The 16,685-nt window shown below is 39.2% G+C and overlaps 1 pseudogene; it reads right to left on the bottom strand.

Moving 5' to 3' along the window:
* Window positions 1-16,685, bottom strand: part of LOC122135338 — a 45,638-nt pseudogene that overhangs the window by 27,910 nt on the left and 1,043 nt on the right.

Genomic DNA, 16,685 nt, shown 5'->3' with positions numbered 1-16,685 from the left:
ATATGTATAGTATGCCTAAACTTAAGAGTAACCGGTATGGATTTTCTTTTATTCCTACTGCTGTTAGACTCTTAAACCTGTGAGAGTGTTATTTGTATTGTTTATGGACAGTTTTTAGTATGATGGTTGTGTGATGTTTACAGATTTAATGCTGCATCAAAAATTGCCCCTTGGGCTTACAATAAACCTGAACCTTGAACCTTGGACTTTGAGGGTGGAGGAAGACAGCCTTCGCTCCAGCCCTTGCTGCAGAAAGGAAAGCATGACTGCAGTCAAGCATCTTCTGGGGTCTTCTCAGCTAGAAGAACACCACTCAATGAACAGGTTCTACTTCAAGGCGTGAGAATGAGTCTCATAGACGGTGCTCTTGCCAAAGTGATTGTGTTCACTACCTCCTGGGGTAGGTCACCTAGAACCTCTGCGTCCCGTCCAGAGACCAGACATGGAGTTTCCAAAGGTCTGGATGCAGGTGCCAAACGGTGCCCTGTCTCTGAGTCAGTAGATCCTTCCTCAGAGGAATGGGCCAAGGAGGAGCTGTCACGAGGAGCACTAGTTCGGTGAACCAGGTCCGAGTGGGCCAATACGGCACCACTAGCAAGACACTAGCTCCTCGTCCTCCCAGACTTTGCACAGTGTCTTTGCGAGAAGGCTCACTGGGGGAAACGCATATTTGCGTAGGCCCTGTGGCCTGCTGTGTGCCAGTGCGTCCGTGCCGAGTGTTCCCTCGGTCAGGGAGCAGAACAACTGGCAGTGAAAGGTCTCTGGAGAAGCAAACAGGTCTACATGAGCTGCTCCGAACCGTCTCCAAATCAGCTGGACCGTCAGGGGATGAAGTCACCATTCTCTCAGGAGCATTGCTCGAGACAGCTCGTCGGCTGCACCTCAGAACCTTCCGACTCCAAAGGAGGAGGTGGCGGGTGAGTTGCGACATGCGACAGGAGAGCAGACCATCTTGTCGGTTTATGTATAAAATGGTCTCTGTGTTGTCCGTTCGGACCAGCACGTGCTTGCCTTGTAAGTGACCTTTGAGACGGTTCAAGGCAAGGCGCACTGCTAACAACTCTAGGCAATTGATGTGCCAATGCAGCTGCGGGCCCGTCCAAACCTTTGAGACTGCATGCCCGTTGTATATGGCCCCCCAGCCGGTGGTGGAGGCATCCGTGTGAACTACAGCAAGCCTGGAGATCTGCTCTAGGGGCATCCCTGCCTGGAGGAATGTAAGATCTGACCACAGGGTGAGGGTTTGGCGACAGGCCGGTGTAACTTTGACCCAGTGAGTGCTTCCACGCCCACCTCGGGACTCAGCCATAAAGCCAGTGCTTGAGCGGTCTCATATGTAACAGGCCGAGCAGTGTAAGTGCCGCTGCGGCCACCATATGCCCCAGGAGCCTCTGAAAAAGTTTCAGTTGGGCTGCTGTCTTGCCCATGAACGTATTCAAGTAGGTTAGCACTGACTGCTCACGTTCCTCTGTGAGGCACGCCGTCTGTTCGACCGAATCCATACCGAGAAAAGAGATCCTCTGCATCAGGGAGAGTTTGCTCTTCTAGGGCTGTAAAACCCCGACCTCATATCGACTGGATGGACCGGGTCTAGAGTGTCCTTCGCCAGTAGGACTGCGATCTCTACCCTCAGAACAGGGGCATCGGACGCTTTCACTGTAGTGAAGCGGATAACGCTGAACTTGGGGGGTACGCCGGGTGAACTGAATCGCATAGCTGAGGCTGGTCCGCAGAAGCCAGCGAGACGGGCTGGGTAGCGCTGACCAGGTGCTTAGAAACCATACAAGCGGGACCAGTGGAACCACAGCCATACTCACAGTGGAGCAGCGAGGTGGAACACAGGGACCCAATTCAGGTGGCTTGTGCCCTCATGGGACCTAGAGATAGAGAAAACTGCTCTCTCGTCGAGATTTCAATATTTTCTCTACCCGGCCATCCTCCAGGGGAGGGAGAGGTGCCTTCACCATCCCCCAGAAAGCAGCTACCTCTCTCTGGGTCGCCCGTCCCAGGGCCTCTTGCTCTTCCGCTCACCACCAGGTTTGACGGGGGCAGGAGGGACGGGGCGGCCTGCCTACGCCCAGCTCTACGGCGCCACTTGCTGGGGCCGCCCTCGGTGACGAGCAGGCTGGGGCACTGCTGCCAGCGGATGGGTGGAGGCAGCAGCTGCCCGCCAGGCAGAAGGTTGGACTGCCTCAGTCTGCTCCCGTGCAGCTGAGAACTGCTGGAAGGGGCCGGTCTGGGACACAGGGGCATTAAAGAATTGATCTTTGTCGGCGTCCCTTATTTCAACCAGACTCAGACAGAGATGGCGCTTCTGGACCACAAGTGTGGACATTGCATGACCCAGAGAACTCGCGGTGACCTTCGTCGCTCGGAGCACGTGGTCAGTGGTGGTTCGGAGTTCTTTCAGAACTTCCGGATCATGACCACCGTGAAGGTAGCGGAGCCTGGTTTGCAGCTCCGAGATGGTCATCTTCCCGCAGTGGGAACATGACTCATCCACGAAGACTACCTCAGCGTGCTTGATGCCCAGACACGTGAGGCAGTGATTGTGACCATCACCCATTGCCAGGTGACGACCACACCCAGAAACACACGGGTGAAACGGCATCCTTATAAGGACAATCCGTTGTCTTTACAAAGACGCACCTGTGAAGCTCTTTTAGACAAATTTGCTCTTTAAGAAATGCTCTTTTAGTGCTTAAGCGCACAGGGGAATTGGCCGCTTGCAACACAACAGGGGGTAGTGCAGCCTGAAGTGCGCAACCCACTCGACTCGGGAACAACCACTGCTGAAGCACCGTCTCGCAAACACACGAAGCTTCCGAGAGCATGCTGAACTCGTAGTTCACAGCAGACACAGTTGAGCAGAACAATACTAACGCTCGGCTCCGAAGCAAAAAGCTGGTATGCATTGCACCTGCTGCCATATTATACTCACGCTGTGATCAGCAGCAGCTGGATGCAATAATTGCATTCCAATGTGCATGGGCTCGTTTAGTTTACACTCAAAGTAGATTGGTCTATCGAAGCGATATCCCAATACGTCGATCACCGACGTGATGTCAAAAGTGACCGACTGAAAGGGAACTGCCAATCACACCCAGTGGTAATAGATAATTGTGTTGGTAGTGCAAGATCACTTTAATAAATATGTCAACGCATATCCTATGGTGAACCAAACAGCCAGTACAGTGGCACGGTTGTTGTGTGACCAGTACATACCTGTACACGGTGTTCCAGAGGAATTGTTCTCTGATCAGGGACGCCAGTATGAGTCAGAGATTTTGCAGGACATCTGTAAGAGATTAAACAACAGTAAAACGAGAACTACACCTTACCAACCTCATGGTAACGGAATGGTAGAACGGTTCAATAGAACATTGAAGGATCACTTAGCGAAGGTTCTTTTTCATAGTGGTGGTGAATGGGACCAGTACTTATCTACAGTTGTACTGTCATTTAATAGCACTGGGTACTCGCCATTCTTCTTGGCCCATGGGCAAGGTTGGTGCGATGACATGCGCAGTGGATGTCATGTGAGACTGGGCTGTTTGCGGGGAGTGTGTCGAGGGAGCAAGTCATGTGATGTGAGCTGTGAGTTGAACTCATTCCTGAGCTCTGACAAATAAAAGGCAGTAAAGTTCCATTTAATATGTATGTCTGGAGTTTCCTCCTATGGTCTACAGCCCCTGGAGTTTCCTCCTGTGGTCTACAGCCCCTGGAGTTTCCTCCTGTGGTCTACAGCCCCTCTTACAGTATGTTATCAAGCTGAATAATAGTACAACCCCTTTAATGGCAAAGACATTTTAACATAGCTCCACAGCCCCCTTGAGTACTTTGTTGATAAAAATTGTTTAATCACCATTGATTAAATGGTGTGACAAGTCGTTTTCAAAGTTTTCCTGTACTTGTAGCAAATGGTGTTCAGTTTAGCAGAGTTTTAGGAAACAACTACTACTGAATAAAGAACATATACCAACAGGGTAACACATTGACTCAATAACAACTAGATTGTTTATTTGTTGAGACAACAGCAAATTTAATGTGCCAGCTTACCGTTCTCTATTTTGCTCTTGGGATGAGGTCCACTGAAGGCCAACAGTTTTCCTGGCACAATCCAGTTAAAATCTCCATTTTCTACACGCTTGTAATGCAAAAGGTGAGAAAATATGCTAAATTGATAACAACTGCTGAAAAGACGTTACATGTGTTGAGTTTTGTGGATGCTTTATTGCTTCTAAGTAGTTACAATAGGACTCAAAAAGACTGGGAAAAAAATCATTTCAAATCATAAGGTTGCGCTACAAATAATCATTATCCATCAGTTTGACTGAATGAGCTGTACATTTCCCTTCATGTTCTATTTTCTCAGACATCGGGGGATTACATAACGCTTGTATTTTAATGGGACATGGTGTAACAAGAATATCTATGGCAAGAGCTCTTTTCCATCTACTACATTCTGAATAATTCACTAAATGCAGAGTCAATGCCCCCCCCACCCCACACCCCAAATTTTCACGAACTTTCCAGGTTTGCTTTCACACGGATGCTTTAAAATGTAATCGTCTCCCTTTTCACTTTTAATTCCTATAGTGTTTACTGGAATGTTTCTAAAGCAGGTAAAAACAATATTTGTTATCTGCCAAAATTATGGAAATCACAGTTCATCTTACCCAGTTTTTTAAAAATGCTTATTGCGTTCATAAAGCAAAACTTTTGCTGATTTTTGCATCATGGGGCGTAGGAAAAAGATGGATAGACAGTCCCAGTCAGCAAACAAATCTGGCCCAGATTTGGCATGCATCTGGCACAGTTGGCATTCATCCAGCACTGGCATACAGCATGTGGGCCAAACATGGTCTGGGTTTGGCAGAGATGGTACCGGGTTTAAGATGGGACACAAGACATGGGCCAGATTTCAAACACAGTATTTGGCCCAGATGTCATATATAGATATGTGGGCCACATAAGTATGGCCGATATTGACCCACATGTAAAATCCATTTAAAATATTTTTGAGTAAAATTCCAGTGTTTTCCCATACAGAAAGGTAATACTGTATATTCACATATATGTGAAACACTGTTAAATATATTGAAATATATTTTGAAAATATAATTTTAAAATGCATAACATAAAGCTCATGTTGCATGTTTAATTATGTGTGACTTCAAACAATGTTTTGCATTCACTGCTTTCATATTCTCATTCAATTTACAGTTTGATGTAGGCCTACTATCTACTTAATACATGATGAAGTTTCAGGACATTTTATTTTACTTTTATGTATTATTTATGTAAATGCGTTACTTTGATGTGTTTTAATGGGTGCACGCATTGAGCATTCAAATCGCATTTAAACTGTAGCGGAAAGAGTTAACATTTAAAGTAGTGAGAGTCTCTCCGCTGTTTTCACTGCTTTCAGGTAACTTTAGTCCCTAAAATTTCACAAATAATACATACAACCATTTCTGGCACGTAATTGACACGTTTCTGTTGAATCTTTATATTACAGGAATGGTTAAGTGTCTTCAAGAAGTCCACTAGCATCACAACAGTTAACTAACTATAGAGGCTAACTATTAGAGGTAAGGTAACTAGATTTGAGCTCTTATTAATTAAACTTTGAGCTTTTAATCACATTTTATGTGTAGATGAGCATTTTTGATAGTTCTGTAAATGTTTTGCTGGTAATTTGTCAATAGATAAATGGAAGTAACTATAAGCTAATTAATTTAACCTAAAAGTCTGCACTGTGGGGTCAATTGGTGACATCATTTACATGAACTAATGGGCTGAACTTTCATTGCAAACAAATATTGATAAATAGTACTATGATTTAAGGAGCATTAGAACAAAAACCCTACAACGGGGATGAAAATTTGTAATGGGAGCTGCTGACAGAGATGCAAGAAACACAGGTGATCTGAGAAATCATATTAAATAACTTTTTCACAATATATTTCAACTATATCTTCATGCATTTGTAAAACTTAAAAGTGTGAATTCAGGTATCTTACTTTTTTTTCTTTGGAAGGGTTTTTTTGTTGTTGTTGTATGTTTTGTATAGTTATTTCGGTTGCACTTTATTTTACAGTACGTGTACTTACATGTACTTATAGTGTACTTACAGTGTATTTATCTAAGAAAGTTCTGGTAATACAAGGTAACTACATGGGGTAGGGTTAGGTTTAGGGGTAGGTTCAGGATTAGTACCTAGTTATTACATAGTTATTGTAATTACTATAATAAGTACATAGTATGTACGTGAGGAACAGAACTGTAAAATAAAGTGCTACCATTATTTCTCTTTTCTGCATTTCACCTCTGCTGTAGTTTGTTAATTTCTAATAAACCTGACATTGTATACTACATATTGTTGGCTATGTGACATACAGTATTGTTCCTATATTCTTCCATGCTGATGGCCATGTTGCAGAGCTGGAGCAGATCTCCTTTCGAAGAACATCTCCATGTCCCCAAAATTAATGGACAAGTAAGAAACACTTAAATGTTAAATTTACTACATTAAATGGCATAATATCAAACCAACTGGTATTTTTGCAACAACTTTTAACCAGTAAAATCAGTTTTCCTCAAGTACACACAGATTTTATTTCAGAGTAACCACAGGTGAAGTTCATCACATTAAAAATTAACAATGATTCACTGACATTTGACAAAAAGAAAGTTTCCAAACTTTATAATTTTTCATATTTTTTTTTGTTGAAAAGTAAACCATCCTTCTTTAAAATAAAAGCCACTTGGTTTGACATTTTGATATTGAATGCTATGACAGTTATGCAATTTTAAATGTTCAAATAAAATATTAATATATAAAAAAGTGATACCTCATAATGTTCATATTATTCAACATCAGAATTCTCAAAGTCAAAAAACCCATGCTGCAAGGCCTGAAAAATTAATTAGGAATAATTAAGAATAAGATAATATTTAATTAAAGGGGTCATATGATGCGATTTCAAGTTTTCCTTTCTCTTTGGAGTGTTACAAGCTCTTGGTGCATAAAGAAGATCTGTAAATTTGCAAAGACTAAAGTCTCAAATACAAAGAGATATTCTTTATAAAAGTTAAGAGTCAACCACACCCCCCCAAAACAGCTCGTTCTAACACATCTCTACATCACTATGTGGGAAGATTTGCATTACACCGCCCAAATGGTCACACAAAGAAAGAAGGCGTAACTTTTATTCTCTCTATTGCCGTCACTGCCATGTTGTGTTTTGTTGTGAAAGCGTAACTACTTTGTTTGGCCTTCCAAAAGACAACACGACTAGAAATCAGTGGTTAAGTTGTATTTTAGCACTGTTCCAGAACAGTCCAACCCAAATATTCAGATGTGTGCAGCGCATTTTATGGAGGATGAGGACTATTTCCTGAATCAGTAGCCTGCAGTGCGTCTGTGGCACAACGGCTGTTTCTACAAAGTTGGGCAGTTCAAACTTTTCTTCTGACTCACAGCATGTAAGTACTTTTTTTATATTTAAATAATTTGCCAATGATGATTCAAACGCGAGTTTTGAGCAGTAGAGTAGGCTTGTTGTTTGTTGTTTCTCAGATCACAAATACAGACATGGTTTTATGTTTACGCAGCGCGATACGCAACGCAACACAAAAAGACTGTATATGTCATTATGATCAGTAATTATGTCCCCACTGGATGCAACAAATGCCTCGTTTGTAATGCAATTTTATTGGTTTTGTCTCGTCTACTGATTTTCGGATCATTACGAATCTTTCTATTTAACCAGATCTTCTTAGTGAACCGGTCGAACCAGTTCACCAAATCTATCTGAATCGTTTGAAACGGTTCGCGTCTCCAGTACGCACTAATCCACAAATTACTTAAGTTATTCGGTTTATAAAGGTGCCTTACACTCCCTCTGATGCGAAATAAACCAACATCCCGAGTTATTCAGTTACTCCTAACAGTACATTGACTGAACTGCTAAAAGAGAACCGATGAGGGGATGTGCACGAGCAGAGCAGCTGCACTAAGTCTCATCCTGCTGGGACACGGCATCACAGTATGTTAAGGGACGTAACATTTCCATCACACGCTTGAGGCATTCAGCTAATCACAATGCACTGGATAACTGGCCAATCAGAGCACACCTCACTTTTTTAAAACGATGAGCTTTGTGAAAATCAACACGTTTTATAAAGGCGGAGCATAGAGGAGAAACAATAATGAACATTATGTGGAAAACAATGTGTTTTTTGAACCTTAAACTGCAAAAACACATTGCATTACACAAAATAAACAAAAAAATGTTCTTTTTAGCAGCATCATATGGCCCCTTTAAATGAAGGCAATTTATGAATTTTGGTCTTTTGCTCACTTTACTAACATAAAAGAAATCTAAATGGTTCTAAGGAAACATCTTCAAAAGAGCTTATTATGCAAAAATGAATTTTAGATAAATCCTTGATGCTTAAAAGGACAAACTAAACAATCCAAGGTTTTCTTCAACCCTTATACGCAAATCGTGTGTCTATTGCAAGCACAACAATCCAAGCTGCGTGATCTCACTGCCATTTTAAGTGCTTTTCTTTCCTGAAAATCTCCACTCACACAAACTACCTTTGTACTGAGCTTCCTGTTCCTCAGTTATCACACTGTGTGTTATGTCCTTTATGTAATCCATTTGATAGTGCCTGTGCCAATTCTTTCTCTCGTGTCAGATTTAAATAACAGATAACTGGACTAAAAGTTTATGACCTGGGGATAAAGTACATTGCACGTCTACACTGTCCAGCTTTAATCCAAAAATGGTTCAAGAATGTCACAAACTTTCACCTTCCTAAATATTAATAGTTAAAATGGATGGCACTTTTAAGAAAAATGCTTCCCTTTAACACATGTACCTTGCGGATTCCTTGTAAACAGTCTAATATGATTAAATCATATGTGCAGTTCCCAAAAGCAGCATCTCTATATAGATAAAAAAAAAAGTAAAGTATGTCCATTAAAAAAAAATATATAGAATGTATGATTAAATATCTGTGTTGAGCTACACTACCATTCAAAGGTTTGTGTCAGACTGTGTGAGCAGCTTCTCACCTGAAGAGCAGGTATGACACATTGTTTCCAGAGATCAAGGCCTGGTACACCTCCTCTGGAGTTCTTTTTAAGTAGATTACCTGCATATAGAACCATCATGACTAGAAATTTCTCTGAGACTCTAAATCAAGAGGTTAACTGGGACTAATTAGGGTAACCGTACCTATTAAACTCACGTACCCATTAGTCAAGTCAAGTCAAGTCTGCTTTATTGTCAATTCTTCCACATGTACAGTACATACATACAGAGAATTGAAATTGTGTTACTCTCAGACCATTGGTGCATACAGATAACACTAACAGTAGAACGTTAAATACAGATAATAAAATATGAAGTACAACTATACAAATATACAAATAGGTAATGTAAAAAAGAAAGCTAAGTAAAGCAGCACAAGGCACATGGTAGATAGAGTGCAAACCAGTAAAGTAAACAGTGCAGATATAATGATTGTAGTGCAAAAGAGCTTATTCAGTCTCATTAAAGTGTCAAAAATCTCAAAGAGCAGTTCTTTATTTAATCTGACAGAAGAGGTGGTTGAATGAGGTCAGTTAACTACCCATTAAGCACACTTCCATTTTTGAGCTTAGATTATAAAAAAGAAAAAATAATGTTTTATCCTATTTGATGTCTTAACCAATTTATGTGTTTGTTATTGCATACCTCCTGTAATTTCAAGTCAATCAGATCATTGGACACTGAGATATGGGTCTCCAAGTGTTCACACTGTCTGGTGGCCATTTTGAAAGCTGTCTGAAAACTTTCACCAAAAGAATAGCTCCTTAAATGTGAATTTTTTTACATGTTTAAGCTTTTATTTTGGGTAAGTTTCACTACTTTTTGTAAAATTAAGAGATTAATGTTTAAACTTTTGCATATTATAACCTGGATGTGGGAAACAATTACAGTTAGATCCAAAAGATAGTTTTAGCAACATAGCGCAGATGCTACAGAACACAGTTAGCTGACTAGCTGTATAAGATTGTGTCCTATGCTAATATATTACTTCACATGCATTACTGGCTTGTACTTTTAAATCCATAATATTATAAATTGACAGTTTATTGCTGGTTTGTGGTTTTACAATGCTGTAATTTTTAAAGATTTCTTATTATTTTAAGGGTACACTATTATGAAAAATCACTCAGCTTCAGCGTGACATCAATAAAAAAAAGTATAATTTCATAGATATGAATAATTGTTGTTCATAATAAAATATGTATGAACTTAATACATGATCTAGATTATTTATTTTGCGAAATCTTGTCATTTTAATAAATATTGCATTAAAATGTATCAAAAATTGTTTCTGCTCCCATTAAGCACAGTGTACTCCCTTTACACTCTTTCACATTGAACGTCTATATAAATACTTCATAAACAGACTTTAAAGGGGTCATATGATGCTTTTTTTAAAGATAATTTTTTTGTGTATTTTGTGTAACAGAATATGTTGACATGCTTTAATGTTCAAAAAACACATTCTTTTTCAAAAACTGTACATTAATGTAGGTCCTCTATGCCCCACCTCTCTTTTATTTATTATTTTCTACAAAGTCCCTCCTTCTGACAAGCGCAGTCTGCTCTGATTGGCCAACTGACCCAGTGCATTGTGATTGGCCAAACACCACAAGCACTCGTCAGAAATGTAACAGCCCTTTCCATAATCATGAGCTTCATCTTTCAAAATAAATGTAAAGACAGTTAATAATGTCTTTAGTTTTACCATCAGTTCAAGCCCGAAAAGGGAACAGAGTTCTGTGACAGACACAGTGATGAAGCTCCTATGTGTTTGCAGTACACAAGCCACTGATGGTAAAGACAGCTGACTCCACTGTGTGACCCTCTCTCTCTCTCTCTCTCTCTCACACACACACACACAATGCGCAAAACTCCACATTTGAACAGTCAATAGCAAATACTTTAATAACAAAACATGCTTACAGTAGCTGATTCAGAAGCGTCAGATTGTCGTAGCAAAGTCTGAATTACCTCCTCTCCTAGGTTCACGAAACGGTCATCCATAAAATGTGTTGCTGTTCTGTTGTAAGTAATCTTAAAGATTCCTAAATGCATCTTCTTTCGGAAGGCCAAATAAAGTGCTTTTGCTTTCGCCTAGATACATACAGCAACTCCTTGACATGGGTGCATCCATACCCTAACTGTGGTTACTGTAACCATGCCTTCTTTCTTTGCGTGAACATTTGGGCGGCATTACACAAATATTTCCACATAGTGACGTAGATATGTGGGGGCGTGTTTGAATGAGCCATTTTAGGGGGACGTGGCAGAGTCTTAACTTTGATAAAGAATATCTCTTTGGATTTGAGGCTTTAGTCTTTGCAACTTTACAGATCTTCTTCATGGACCAAGAGCTTGTAACACTCCAAAGAGAAAGGAATTTTTTAAAATTGTATTAAATGGTTAATAACCTATTTTCACAGCTTTAAGATGACAAAATCTAGACGTAAATATAGTTTATGCCCAAAGACTAAAGAGGCATGTCATCCATTCAAAGAAGAAGGCATCAGAAACCTGTAGTAACTGTCCAGGAAAAAAGTGACTCAAGGCTGGAATAAAATTCATGACTTTCAAAATTTGAACAGATTTTTAAAACACCAGTGTATGATGTGATCCTCAGTCGTTTAGTGTATGATGTCATCATACACTAAATGACTGAGGATCACACACTACCAGGCCTTCAAGTTGTTCTGATCACAACAAACTCATCCAGAAACGTGTGAATTGTTGCTAGAAAACACTTGAAATGATATGAAAACAATGGGTTCTAAAATCTGTTGAAAATATCAAACGTTTGATCTCCTCCGACTGAATGGAATCAATGTCTGAAGCTCTGTGTCCATCATACACTACGTGATTTTCTATTAAATATGTCAGCTCAAATCTACAGACTGACTCAGACCTTTGGCAACTAGCATCAACTTCTCCAGGCTGTAAATCGGTGGAAAATTCTGTAGAATATTTCAGCCTTAAGAGACTATAGACAAGTTTACATCCATTTAATAAGAGTCTTCATAATGAGGCTAGTTTCTGTGTTCATCCCCATGAATGAAATGTTTTATTAGTTTGTTTTGTTATTTGATTTTTGAATATGTGCTACTTTAGCTGTACATGCACTAGTCTAGATGTTGCAATGTGCTTAAATGACACTTCACTATGAATGTATAACTGATCAAATTGAATGCCTTGTTGCTTGTTTTTATTGTTCGTTTTTGTGTGTGTGTGTGTGTGTGTGTGTGTGTGTGTGTGTGTGTGTGTGTGTGTGTGTGTGTGTGAATGACTCTGTACCTTTAAATAAAACATTTTTCAATTATTCTTTAAAAAGGTTGTTTAAAATTAACAATGATTTTTAATAAAATGAGCCTAATGGGAACGGGGTGTGTACAAAAATATACCCATTAAGCACAGCCATACTTTGAAATGCTTTTGTTATTTAAAATAAAATTTAATATTTTGTGTGAGAGATTAATATTTTATTTTAACATAACTTTTTGTACTGAAACCAATATCTTGTGCACTAAAAATGTCTCAACGTATATTTTGGTGGGTTTTTTTTTTTTTTTTTTGCAGTTCATAATCAGTTTGTTCTTATTGTCTTGGGTCTCTGAAACCCCTAAAACATGAGGCCTAAAATCAACAAAACTGTCATCTAACAGAGCTGGACTCACCGCATAGGCACCAGTGAGGAAGGCTGCATTGGCTCTCTTTCGTTGGTCGTAACTGGTGTAATGGATGATGCGCTTTTTGGACAGAGTGAAAGACTGCAGAAATACACAACACACATTCATTTTCAGAGCTGTGCTGGTTGAAGAGAGTTCATACAAAAATTAAAATTCTGTCATCATTTATTCAACTTAACTTCTTCCAGACCTATATACATTTCTTTATTCTATGAAACACAAAAGGAGAATTAAGGTAGAATGTCAATGCTGCTTTTAATACAATAATGTGCCAAGTTTGAACATACACATATTTAAACTGAATGAATGAAAGTCAGAAGTTTGGTGTTGACCTAATTCTGTTCCTCACAGAAAATATTGTATTGTTTGAGAAATCTTAGAATATAGTGCATGATGCATATGGACTGCTGTTGTATACTTTCATGGTGCCTGTATGGAAATGTGTAGGACATTCGGCCCGTGAGTGCTGCAGAGACGACTACAGACAAACCCCAGAAAAACACAGAGTTTCAGTTAAATTGTCCTGAAGTCAAAGTTTTTTATTTTATTTTATTATTAATATTATTTATTGGTTTTTGGTCAAGTTTATTTTTAACAAAGTTCAGAACGAACATGTTCAGATCTTCCAAACAATCAGCTTCAATCATCCTGAAGTCAATGAGTTTTTTGACTGCATGGGTTAGTTTATTTGAACTAGTTTACTAGTAACTTTAGTTTATTTAGTTTATGGAGCTATTTTTGTGTCTTTTTTATTCAATAAAACATACTGTGTTTGAGAGCAAAACTAATTATATTTTCATTGAAAAATAAAAGATTGCAAATAACAATTTAACAATTAAGAGAATTTAGAGAATAAGAATTTTTAAATTACAAAAAGAAAGTCATTTATAATAAAACTCTGCAAATAAAGCTGCATCTCAGTAGGTAGTAACTATGCACCAAAATGAAGGACCTTTTCTATTGGTCACTCTCATGCTGTTGCAATAGTTTGGCCACACCCACTGCACGGCCCAGAGCGAGCGGTCCATTTGCCCCTCAATGCGGTGAAGTCGTCCTGTACCCTTAGCAGAAAAACAGCCCCAAAACATAACGTTTACACCTCCATGTTTGACTGTAGGGATGGTGTTCTTGGGGTCATAATCAGCATTTCTCTCCCTCCAAACACGGCGAGTTGAGTTAATGTTAAAGAGCTCAATTTTGGTCTCATCTGACCACATCACTTTCTCCCAAGCCTTCTCTGAATCATTTAGATGTTCACTGGCAAACTTTAAACAGGCCTGTACATGTGCCTTCTTCAGCAGGGGGACCTTGCGGGCGCTGTAGGATTTCAGTCCATTGCGGCGTAGTGTGTTACCAATGTTTTGCTTGGTGACTGTGGTCCCAACTGCCTTAAGATCATTAGCTCCTCCCGTGTACTTTGGGGCTGATCACTCACAGTCATGATCATCCTTACACCATGAAGCAAGATCTTGCACAGATCTCCAGTGCGAGGTCGATTGATGGTTGTTTTGTATTTCTTCCATTTCTGAATAATCGCACCAACAGTTGTCTCCTCCTCACCATGCTTCTTGTTGATGGTGTCGCAGCCCATTCCAGCCTTGTGCAGATCTACAATCTTGTCTCGGACATCCTTTGACTGCTCTTTGGTCTTGCCCATGTTGGTTGGAGAGGTTGGAATGGAAGATACAGATTGTGTTGACCGGTGTCTTATACACCTAATGAGCTGACATTAGAAGTAACTTCTTAAAGTGACAGGACTAATCTGTGTTCCACATGGGCACATAACCAATCTGTGGGAGCCAGAATTCTTGCTGGTCAAATACTTATTTCACTCACTGAAATGCAAATCAGTTTCTAACCTTTATATAATGTGTTTTTTTTTCTGGATTTTTTTTATTGAAATTTCTGTCTCTATCCGTTAAAATAAACCTACCATAAAAATTAGACTCTTCGTTACTTTGTAAGTGGGCAAACTTACAAAATCAGCAGGGGATCAAATAAATATTCCCCCCACTGTATCTCAGCCAGGGATGTCTGGAGGAGTACTTTGGGTTTGGGCCATATCTCAGCTTAACCTTTCCCTAAATATGCCTATTCTTTACCACATCTGATTATATTTACTGTACATGTGAACTTGTGAAATGCCTGAAATAAAGTCTGTGGTTAACGCAAGCTCAAGATGTTTCCACGTTTTATAACAAAGAAATACATAAGTAATTCATTTTTTAAAGCTTTTACTGTTTGTCTCTTCTAACAAACCTTTGGGCAGTGGTTCCCAATCCTGGTCCTGGAGAACCCCCAACACTGCATGTTTTTGTTGTCTCTCTTATCTGACACAGACATTTGAGGTCTTGAGTCTTCACTAATGAGCTGATGAGTTGAATCAGGTGTGTTTGAATAGGGAGACATCTAAAATGTGGAGTGTTGGGGGTTCTCCAGGACAAAAAAAACTGAAAGTGTTGTTGAAGCTTAATTGTGGTTTAGAGTCTTTGTTTTACTTTTTACCTCTGGCGATATTATTTAGGCTTCAAAATTCATAAACATTGCATTCATTTGTGAAGACTGTCATGATTAACAAAACATGTAAGAAATGTTAACTTTTGCTGGTAAAAGAGTTTATTTTCTGCAATAATACAAAAGCTAATGGTAAAATCCTATTGGGTTTTTGTGGGGGGAACCAGGGTAATGCTGCTAACTTCAATGTTGGCCTTCAAAAACACGTCATCACTGCAGCATTCTATTACAACTCCTTTCATGATTAATGGAAGAAAGAAAGGCAGACAAGTTTGCAATGACATAAGTAATTGATGAAAGAATTTTCGTATTTGGGTGAAGTGTTCCTTTTATACCTTTTATTACATAGAATTAGATTTAAGCCAATTAAATACATTTGAGTTTTGTTGTTATTTAATTAATACAAATTGTTAATTACTCATACAAAGATTCAGGACCAAATGCAAGTTATTTTAGTTTCACAATTTGTACCATTACTAACTCAATAAACTTTTTTTTATGTGCGGCTTAAACTGGAAGACAAGAATTTGTAGAAGATCCTAGCATAATTTTGGCCTGCCACAAAATTACCAGCAGCTTTTCTGTTAAGTTTACGGACATTCCCTTAAATCTTAAAACACAACACAAAGCAATACATAATTTTAAATACAGTTAAAACACATGAGAAAAATTTATAATACAAATACAATTACCTAACACAGTACATTGGAGTTTTTACAGATTTTTCTTAAGAGGGTAGATGTCCAGGTACTTTTTTAACTCACTTCATGCATTGAGAAACATCAGCCATGCCCCTTAATCTGTCGCTCCAGATACAAAGACAGTCATTGAAGTTCAAGCATTCATGCCAGATACTTCTGCCTTGTCATTATACAGACGTATAACTCACAGTAATAGGGCGCTCTCTACTGCTCACTGCAGGAACAAGGTAAATGAACTTTATAAATAAGCATTAGAAATATTAAGACCGCAAGTCTGCTGATGGTGAACAGTTGAGAGCACATATTAAGGTTTTACAAAACTGAACTAATGGTCATTTTCATTTACTTTGTAACGCTTGGCCCGGACTTAACCTACATATATTTGTAGGGGATAACCCTTTGTGGTTTTCCAGGAAAAGTATTTTCAAGTATTCTCTTATATATTTTTATGTATATCAAAGAGCTGCACCATGGAATTTTTACTTTATTAAAGGGGTTATATGACGTTGCTAAAAAAGAACATTATTTTGTGTATTTGGTGTACTGCAATGTGTTTATGTGTTTTAAGGTTCAAAAAACACATTACTTCCACATAATGTACACTTTTCTTGCTCCTCTATGCCCCGCCTTTCTGAAAGGCCTAGATTTTTACAAAGCTCATCATTCTGATTGGCCAG

The sequence above is a fragment of the Cyprinus carpio genome, chromosome A2 (assembly GCF_018340385.1).
Source record: "Cyprinus carpio isolate SPL01 chromosome A2, ASM1834038v1, whole genome shotgun sequence".
Lineage (NCBI taxonomy): Eukaryota > Metazoa > Chordata > Actinopteri > Cypriniformes > Cyprinidae > Cyprinus > Cyprinus carpio.
The sequence above is the reverse complement of the archived record's forward strand: the minus strand, read 5'-3'. Positions and strand labels throughout refer to the sequence as shown.